Source organism: Podarcis melisellensis, assembly GCF_964234715.1.
Source record: "Podarcis melisellensis genome assembly, chromosome: 1".
NCBI classification, from domain to species: Eukaryota; Metazoa; Chordata; class Lepidosauria; order Squamata; family Lacertidae; genus Podarcis; species Podarcis melisellensis.
In genome coordinates, this window is record NC_138528.1 from 30,517,033 (window position 1) to 30,525,093 (window position 8,061).

Consider the following 8,061-nt stretch of genomic DNA (forward strand, 5'->3'; position numbering starts at 1 on the left):
GCGCGCGGGGTTCCGGCTATTCCCCATTACTGGAATGTCCCAGAAACAGAGTGCTTTGCCAGGAGGGAGCAGGCACCCGGCCGGGACTGCTAGGATGCGCCCAGCCCGCCTCTGGCGGCCGGTAGGGGCTCTTGGGAGGCTGCCAGGGAGCTGCGGTAACAGGTAGAGGAGGGCTCTCTCCTTTCCCGGAGCTGGGATTTGTTATGATCCGCGCTTGTCCTCTGCAGGGAAGCCCGGAGAGGAGGGAGGGAGCGAGGCGGCAAGGCAGCCAGCCAGACCGCACTCGCCCGCCGGGGAGGAGCTGGCGTGGCCGCCGCCGCCGCCGCAGCGAGGCGAGCCGGGTGGCGCGTTGGTCACAACAAACAGAAGCTCGCTCTCTCCCCGGCGCAGTTTCTAGGCAAGGGAGGAGCTTCGCCCAGCCCGAGCCTGCCGATTGAGCTCATAGGCTAGAAAGGCAGCCAGGCGGGGAGGGATCTGGGCCCTGGAGGCGAGGCGGGGAAATCGGGCCAGCTGCTATTTCGAGGTGTCCCCGTCAGCGCCAGGGACAGGCAGCTTAGGCGCCTCGCCCCGGGGAGTGGAGCGATTCTTCTCCTGGGTGGGGCGAGACAGGTCCGTGGGGGCGATTTTCTGGCTCCCCGGATTACATAAATCGGCTCAGGCCCCCGAGAGATAGAAGCCCAAACTCAGGACGAAACGCGGCCCTCCTCTTGCACCAGCTAGAAATTGCTTAAGGCCTGCTGGTGTTTGTTGCCAGCTCACCCATCAAGAGCAAAATACGACAAGCTCCCGTCCCAGGTTGTTCTAGCCTAAGGACAAAGGATCCTTTTCTAAAGCAAATACAGTACAGTAGATGATTTTGTTGTTCAAATAGCTCATCGGTTAATCTTTGGCCTCACGTTGTTTTCTTTGAAATCATAAATGGTTTGTCACATGGCCTTTGCTCCAGACTTGGAAGGTCTGACCTTATTATTGCCATTATACAAACGGGCAACTGAGGCCAAGAGAAAGTAACTTGTTCAACATGACAAACAAGTCATCACACAGATTTCAGTTCTATAACTTTTTCTTAAGTCCCAAGCAATAGGTAGAGCAATTCTCAGAAATGTATACCCCACACCAATCAGCATACTCCACATTTAAAACCACAATTTATGTTACGTCAAAGTATCTCTGGCGTCAAGCTGTACAGGGATGTACAGAGACGAACAAGTCTGGAAGAATCCAGTCAGCCAGTCAGTTGAACTCTGGTCAGCAATTAAATAGGCACTCATATAACCTCCAGTCTAAAGTTGCATTGTGATGTATTTTAAAACTGCAGAAAAGCCATGTTGAAAGCAGCCTTTAAAGTAGGTCATCCTATCAACATATCAAAAATTAGGTACATGGCTGAAATATTATATCAAGCTTTGCTGAGTTATGAAAGAGATGCTCACTGGATTAATATAATATAATATAATACTGTATAAATGTTTTGGTTTATAAAAGCCGGTTCTCAAAGTTCGATCATACTACAGTGTGAGTCTCCTGTGACCAAGAAACAGACCTGAGTATGGGGCTGAGCAGATGAGCAATAACACGACAATTTTATATTGCCAGTTACATTTTCTGCAAAATACAGTGTCTTATAAAATAAGAGACATATGGTAATTCCAATCATGTACGCACCAGCAGACAACTCTGCAGTAACCCCTACACTACAAAACTATTTCAAAGCAGTGTGTGAACATAAATAGCTTCAGTAGTCTAAATCAGAATCAGCTAGGGCAGCAAAGGACAGTGAGCATGATAAGGTTAGATCCAAGCTTCAAGTGTTTAAGGAGTTGCTCACCCAGTTGGACTGTGAAGGAGAATAATTCACATAGTAAAATGACCACATTCCAGGTCTCACAGCTGTCTTGATTTTTCAGACTTTTGCCAAATGTGCTCATTGCTGGGAATAACTAACAGAAGCAGCCTTCCGTTTGGACACAGAAGGCAATGGTCTGAGGAAAAAACTAATTTGTACATAAATATTTGTACAAGCTATTAAAGGACTTCTTAACTCAGTTCATCAGCTCCATGTGTTTTATTGCTGCCCGCAAACTAGACCAACCCAAAGTGCATAGTAGTCAAAATAAAGCCCTAATCTACTTAATTTTATTGTTTATTTATTACATTTATGCCCCTCCTTTCCTCCAAGGAGGCTCAAGACAGCATGTGTACTTCTTCCCTTGCCCATCTAGTCATCACAACAATCCTGTGAGCAAGGCTAGGCTAAGAGATAAGTGACTGACCCCTAGTCACCCAGTGAGCTTCAGAGCTGAGTGGAGGTTTTGTTTTGGTTTGCTTGCTTGGAGGTAATTTGGTTAAAATAGTGCAGGAGGAAAGAAACAGTTCCACTAGAACAGGTTACTAAATTGTGCTTGTATAGTTTTGTTGGACCAGATGATCCTTGGAGACCTTTCCAGTTCTACCATTTAATGATTCTATAAATAGGAAAAGTTAAAAGGATTGCACCTATCCAGTATAAATTTCTAATATCAGGAATACTTGGTGTACACTATTAGGAGTTTGTAGTTTCCTCACAGCATTGCATACATTGTGAGCATCAGCTGCAGTTGCGTGACCTCAGATGACAGAGAAAGCACAGGTGATGGAGCAGGAAGAAGAAAAATCCCCTCCGTGATATACGTTGACAATGAAAACAAGGATAGAAATATGTTTACTACTGCCTAACAAGACATATTTCTCTCTCCCCCGCCATGCCCTTCCTATGTCTCCCACAGCACCTTCACTGTTCTTGACTCTCCAGCTGCACTGTGTCCTGCTCAGACTTCAGGAAATATGGAAAAGCTACACATCTTTTTGTTTCCAGCCTCCTCTGCCCAGATGCAGGAGAAGCTCAAAAATACAGTCCCCTTTGTAGTCTCTCCCACCCTTCTGCAAAGCTTTTAGGGGAGACAGGGGAGTGTTTGAATATGGCTGTATGCATACTATTCAATTCTGACTGGTGTTTGTATATATGAGCCTAAAGCAAGACCCCTGAGCTGCATAAAACTTCAGAGGCAGAACAATAAACCCATCATTGGTCTCTCCAAAGATGTCCCGCTCTATAACATTTTCCTATTATATCACAATAAATTCTTTGCAGGTGGTATTATGATCACTATCATGGCATTCACTCAAATGCTGCTCTGTGGTCTAGTTCAGTGTTTTTCAACCACTGTTCCCTGTTGCCTGGTGTGCCGTGGGAAAAATTGAAAAATTCAAAAGATTAAAAAATATATATAATGTCAAATTTTCGCCCACTAGGTGGGCGCCGGACTGTGTCCACCCTCATCCGATTCCCCATAGAGAGCAGCGGGGTTCTGACATCTCCCTCTCCGCACACAGTGCGGAGACGGAGCTGTCATCCGCCGGCTCAGTGGGGATCAGCGGATCGATCCCTACTGAGCAGAGAACGGTCCGCAACATTTTTGTTTGCCATTAAAGAAAAAAAAATTAAACATTTTCTAATGGTGGTGTGCCTCGTGATTTTTTTCATGAAACAAGTGTGCCTTTGCCTAAAAAAGGTTGAAAAACACTGGTCTAGTTAACTTGATAAAAGTTTACTGTTAAACCTGTGAGACATACAAATTGACCAAAAAGCCCCTTAAGTATCCAAAGTCCCCCACCCTGGCCCACAAGTATTCTTCTTCTCCTTAAAAAGTTCTCAAAGGGCTACAGGTTACATCATTTGTAGCCTTGGCTGGAAGCTTGCCCATTTTGTTTAAGCAGAGAGCAAAGGAGACCTGTTATGATGTGGCAAAAATAACAGTTAAAAGCAAAAGTGAAGGTGGAGTGAGTGGCTGATGCTCTCTAGGGAGGTAAACCTTTGCACACAGACTTTACGAATGCCTGCTGATGTGTACAAACGTCACTCACCAGGCAATTAAAACATTTAATGTTGTCTGCCCATCCCTGCCTACACTTTGCCAGCTAGCTTAATTCTGAAGCTGGAGCATTCATTAAGGAGGTAGGCCTCTTACTATAGCAAAACTATACTTGGCAGAGGTAGCTGTGGAGGGTGGAGAAGTTAGAGATTTGGTAAGACCAGCACAACCTCACTGCCATTTTCACTATGAAATGAGCAGAGCATTATGCGAGAATTTTACCCACTCTGCCTTTTCTAGGTTAAGGGAGACCATTGGTATTGCTGCCCAAGACTTCCCCCAGTCCAAAATCTCTGCCACTTGGCACAGGAATAAGACAACATGGATTTTAAGTTACTTGGTCTGTTGCCTTATTATTTTCTCAGTTCTCAGTTCCTTCCTGTAGTGTCCTGAAACTAAATGATGCTTCAGCTCGGAATAGCTATTATTAAAGCAAATGGGTTGTACCATGTTCCAGTGACATCTTTCAGTACTTTCATAGCCTAAGGAATTAAAAGGAGTCACACATTATTTACCATTTATTTTGATACTCCAGACAAAATGTGTTCTGCCCCCACTTCCTGTGAACTGCCAAAATAAATAAATATTAGAAGCAGTGTCTTTAAAATCTTCTAGCCAAGGACTGACATACATGTTTCTCTGATAGGAGTAATGTTACAATATTGTGTCATTTACTTGTGTTGCTAATCCAAAGTAGGAAAGCAGGACGTGGGCAGTCCAATTACATATAAAAAGGCTTCCTTTTCATAACAGATGAGAAAGAAATGGAAATATGTTTGTGTGTGTGTGTGTGTGCATGTGTGGGTAACCGCTGCTGTTTTGCGCCAAGTCCATATTTGTGACCAGCAATGCCTATTCTGTACGCTATGATTGTCAGATAAAACCACTTGAAACAGCCTCTCTGTCTGTAATGACTTGTCCTCTTCATTGTCGTATTACAGGTATGTTTCCACTATTTCTGTCTGCGGTCCTCCCAAATGGCAAGTGAAACAAATGACCAGGAAGCAAGAATCTGTGGGATTTTCAAATACATTAAAACTGCAAACCTATGTACCTTTGCTCAGGTGCAAATCCCATGGAACTCAAGGGCACTGAGCATATTTGGAATCTTCCGATGAATAAAATGCTACCCATGCTACAGGTATTGATTGATGCTTGTAAGATAATAGTTTCCTTTTCCAAATACAGGAAACAGCAGGAGTACTGTACTTTCTAGAACCACAGTAGGAACTTGAAACACAACCCCATAGGATCAAAATGTAAACCCCAGCCCATTATTACACACAGAGGTATTCAGTGTAATTTGCACAGCATGTCTAGCACAGCATGTCTAGCACATGTCTAGTATGATGAGACTGCATGTTCCTAATGTACTTACAGTCCATTTATTTTTAATGGACAAAGGTAATTTGAGGGCTCCACTATTTGCAAATCCATGTTTCATTCCTCACCTTCCAATCAGGAAGACAAATGCGATGGTATTAATATTATACCAGACTTAGAAGACGGTTCTAAGTGGATCCAGCATAATAATCAAAGAAGTCACATCCAAATCCTATGTCAGCTTGGTCACAGCTATCCAAGAAGAAAATTTATCTTACTTTACATAAGACCTCTTATTCCCAGGTTATTTTACTCTTAATCACAGCACTGAATTGTTATGAAAATATTTAGCAGTTCAAAAATTAAGATGAAGCACCTTACCAATAACCAATTTAAACTACTCTGCAGCTTTGATACATTTGCTGAGCTATTGCTTACTTTGTTCTTTCCTGCCATAAATAGCTAACTTAAAAATTGTGACTGTTAAGATAAGGATTAGCTGCTGTTAACATTTCCTGTAGATTTGGTGCTGAGGGCTGCTGTTATTTATCTAAAGCTAATATTTAACGATAAAAATGCATTATGACATGCTATCAAGCACAGTCTTTTAGTTCTTTGGTGTCTGTATTTCCGACAAAATATAGGTCATAGTCCTCAATTCAGATGTTTCTGTTTCTTCTGTTTCAGAAATGGTTCTTTTATTTTGCCACATCCAGAAATACGTAATTATTCTGCTTCAGAATTGGAAGAGCTGTTTGCTGACACAGAACACAACTTAAAACAACTAGATGCAAACTGTCTTCAGCCCTCTTCAGTACAATTTGGGAGAACTGTGGCCCTCCAGGCCAGACATTGTTGGGCTCCAACTCCCATCAGTCCCAGTAAGCATGGACAATGGTCTGAGGTGGTCGGAGATGTAGTCTAAAAAACATCTCGAGGGCCATGGATTCCCAGTCCCTGCTCTACAGTCTTGGAAAGATGAAATACCATCCACTTTGCTTTACTATAAGAGAACTAATGTTTGAGTGCCAGACATGAGTTCATGCACAACATACTGTACTGTACTTCCAGGAACATCCGTTTGCCCAGAAAGGAAGTAATAGATACATTGTTCCATTCAGCTGTCCTGTGGGACACTGGAAGCTCTGAAGACTGTTTCCATCTACCACACTGAGAAGAAGCGCCATTCAATACAGTAGCCTTGCATGGGATAGCTAAATTAGTGAGTTAGTCAATGTATTTTCAAAGCACCAGAAGTCTCATATTTGACAAGTTATCATTATATTTGGGGTTATTTGGGATATTATAAGCAATGGAGCCTGGTCAAGACATTTTGTTGTCTGAGACAGAACAGCAAATGCACCCCACCACCACAATCAATTCCAATACCAACATGTTAATAGTTCCCCCTGCCGCCCCCCCCCCTCAGGATTCAGGGTGAGAGGATGCATAGAAGGTTCATCTCCATGATGGGGCCCTGGCTCTGGAACGTTGTCCCCTCAAAGGTGTGTCTGCCTCCTGCATAGTTGGTTTTCAGATGCCAATCGAAAATACTTTTATTTGCCTGGGCTATCAAGCAAAAAGCAGCACAATGTAATTACCTAGCTGCATCTACTATAGAGGATTTGCCTTCTAAGGGACAAAATGAAATTTGTCAGTCAGTCATCTTGAACTGCCCCTACTTGCCTTTGCAAAGGCTCTAGGAACAAAAGTTGTGGGCTATATCGAGACCCACATTCTTGTCTACTCACTAAAACCACCTAATGTCATGGACCTTGACGTCCTGCAGTTACGGTACTTCAAACCGACACATTAGCAACGTTACTGCAGTGAGTAAGATAGAGGGAATTCTATCAGTTCTGAAGCAAAAAACATTTGTTTATTTCTGCTTGTTCTGGCTTCAGCATTCACATTTGAAGTGATGGCTACTCCTGTCTTAAGGAAACTTTAGAGCTATTTAATGTGTAGGTAAAGGTAAAAAAAGCTAAAAGACCCCTGGATGGTTAAGTCCAGTCAAAGGGAACTATGGGGTTGCGTCGCTCATCTTGCTTCAGGCCAAGGGATCCAGCGTTTGTCCACAGGTTTACTGACAATCCACGCCTTTTGAGAAGGGAGTAACTATTTCACGTGCTGGGTGTTCCCAGAGATTAACTTTCAGGGAAAGCTCGCACAGATCTTCAAAAACTTCCAGGTGTGTAATGAGACAAGTTAAACCTGCTGTACCACTTAACCTCCTAGACTGGCATCTAACCCAGTGATGGCAACACCAGTCTACTGTACTACTTGCAATCTTACCTGTTTGGTTTTGGTTTTTTGTATGGGGATACTGTATCCTTTCCCCGTGGCAATAAAAGGTGGTGGGAAGAAGAGCAATTTTTAGCAGAAACGGGTATTGAAAAGTTTATAGTTTTCTTTTCTCCCCAGCCAGTTGTCCATTTCTGATTTCCTTTGCAGCAGCAAGACAAAGAATAATAATTGCCTATCACATGCCTGTTTTCTGCCAACAGCTTTTCAGGCTCCTTGAGCAGGTTTTCTTCACTCTGAGTGCCTTTCCAAACAGGTCCAGTACAGTGACCCTCACAAGTTGGGAAAGACAGATGTGTGTCAGAAACTTGATAGCCTTCCCCACCAGCATAATAATATTACAAAAGGGTTCTTCTCTCTGTACATAAGGGTGTGTCCTCAGAGTTTCATCACTTTTTCTTTTCTAACGTCATGAGATGGGTGTTCAAGCACAGAAATACTGCTGTAAGCCATTCTACTAAAAAAACAAAAAAACAAAACGAAGAAGAGTCTTCTGGCACCTTAAAGACTAGCCAGTTTTGTT

The 8,061-nt window shown here is 43.2% G+C and overlaps 1 long non-coding RNA gene across 1 annotated transcript; it reads left to right on the forward strand.

Moving 5' to 3' along the window:
• LOC309359104 lies at positions 1-3,078 on the forward strand. Its single transcript, XR_014163719.1, has 2 exons — positions 1-162; positions 2,766-3,078. It is a non-coding gene; the product is annotated as an uncharacterized lncRNA (long non-coding RNA).
• The last annotated feature ends 4,983 nt before the right edge of the window (positions 3,079-8,061 follow it).